Here is a 2,281-nt window from a genome sequence, read left to right as displayed (position 1 = left end):
AGAACAGTTTCCCTTTTTTTTCAGGTTTGTTTCCCTTCAGCTTCTAATCTTTGCTTAGGCTTTGGAGATGGTCGTCGGACTGTACCTGTAGGTGTAAAATGGGGTGGGAAGGTTTAGACTTCATGTGAAGGTTCTGGGATTCAAGTCACTGGTTCCTGACAACCTTGCTGTGAGTAGCACAACTCACAAAATAACATGACTTCCCATACAGCTTGGGAAGCATATATGCACTAAGGCATTCGCTATGGAAATGTCTCTGAAGGCTGTGGTCTACATTGTTCTCTATTACAAAGTTCTTCATGGCCTGGTCTCTGGGCTCACAGCAGGCACAGTTCATGCAGCAAATAGTGTGTCTGCAGCCAGTGGCTTTCTTGGCATGACCATTGTTATGTCTTTCCTTTTTCATCTCTGAAGAGAGGATGTGAGAGAAAGGGCAGTCCCAGCTCCTTCATTTGTTGATGTCATGATAGCTCCTCAAATGGTTGATAAAAGCCCTAAAACAAACAAGTTTCCAGTCTTCAGTATCTCTAGTTAATATTTCCAAATTAACTTGTTTTTAAACTATATATTCAATTATTTGCTATGGAAGGTGTTGCTCCACACCCACACACAGAAAAAATATAATGTAGATGATGGTGTTTATAGTAGAGAGTTTCTATCATAAACTATTACTATAGGATACAGATGGACATTGGACAGTCCAAATGGGCAGTGATGTTTGCTATGTAATCAACTGGCGGACGTGTCACAAAGTTAGTAGAAAAGAGAATTAAAGGTAATGGAAGTTTTGCGCACAAATTCTGAATGGTGTTCATATTGGTAAGTCTATGAGATGAATTGAAATCTTTGGAGAAGTGAATGTAGATGGTTCGAGAATGACAATAATGACAAAACCCAAAGGTAGACTTTATGGAACACACAACCATTTGTCAAATCCTTATCAAATGAAAGTTGATCAGAACTTTAAGCTGCATCTTTCTTTTCACACATGTTTGAATGCTTAATCCTCAGATGAAGCTGAATATGTGGACTAATTTTGGACTCAGTGACTGGTGAGGGTGAGGCTGTGGATTTTACCACTGAAGGATGGGCACTGCTGGGTGTTTCTCAGAAGCAACTCTACAGAGATGTGATGGTGGAGACCTTCAAGAACTTAGTGATAGTAGGTATGAATAGCTTATTTCAAATTAATGCATTATTTACCAAATACAGGTGATTGTTGCCTCCGTCACTGGGATAAGGGATAGGGATACCTGGTTAAATATGACAATAAAGTTAATTTTATCTCAGTTCTGATTATATCCAAAGTTTCCCATGATCACAAATCTCTACATATTACAGTCTGCCACTACTCTGTCAGTTTTGCACAATATTAAACTTCCATGATTTTATTATGGAAGCTACACAAGTATTTCAAATACTAGCAGTATTACCCATGCTAAACAGGTATCTGTGCAACTGTGCAACTTCCCAACTGAGCAGACTTGTAGTAAGGAAGAAGTGTTCCACTTCTGGAATATAAGCCACTGGTAAACACCGAATCATAATGGAACATTCTCTGATACAGTGACAGAAGAAGAGCCCCATGCAGTTAAAAATATCCAAAATCTCATTTTTCACCCACAGACCAGGATGTCAATATCAAATTTCTGATGTTCCAGTTACCAGCACAATGTGTACCACCTATGTAACCATAGTATTAGTGCATTTATTAAATGTTTGAAAGGGAAAAAGTAATTTATTTTGCAAATTATTCACACCTGCATACTTTTTGAAATCTTGAAAAATCAAAGTATTGAAACAGCTTCAGGGAAATGTTAATAGGACTTTTTTTTTCTGTCAGGAGCAGTATGCTGGTAAAATCTATTTTGTTCTCTCAGAGTAGTAAGAGAAATGTCATGGGAGAGGGCAGAAAATTCATTCAGGATCATTGTGTCACGAAAGCATTGACCAACTCTTTATGGAAGAAATTTTACTTGATAAATTTGTAAGTAAAAGTCTCAATTGCCCAAGAACATTCTGCACAAATGCCTGCCCTTGCGTTTTCATTAATTTTAGACATTACTACAACACCTGTGTTCATGAAAGAAAAGAAAACCACATTCATCTTTAGTGTTACATCTGCCCTGTGCACCATAGCTTTTTAATTTGCTCTTCTAATTATAAACTACATATGTTACTGTTGTTGTTAATCTTCAAGGATGCTTAATTGCTAATTTCTCTTTGAACATGGTTAAAACATCAAAAAATATTTACACGACAAAGTATTTCTTGTCTCATA

This window comes from Tenrec ecaudatus, unplaced genomic scaffold (genome assembly GCF_050624435.1).
Source record: "Tenrec ecaudatus isolate mTenEca1 unplaced genomic scaffold, mTenEca1.hap1 Scaffold_602, whole genome shotgun sequence".
In the NCBI taxonomy this organism is placed as follows: Eukaryota; Metazoa; Chordata; class Mammalia; order Afrosoricida; family Tenrecidae; genus Tenrec; species Tenrec ecaudatus.
The sequence above is the reverse complement of the archived record's forward strand: the minus strand, read 5'-3'. Positions refer to the sequence as shown.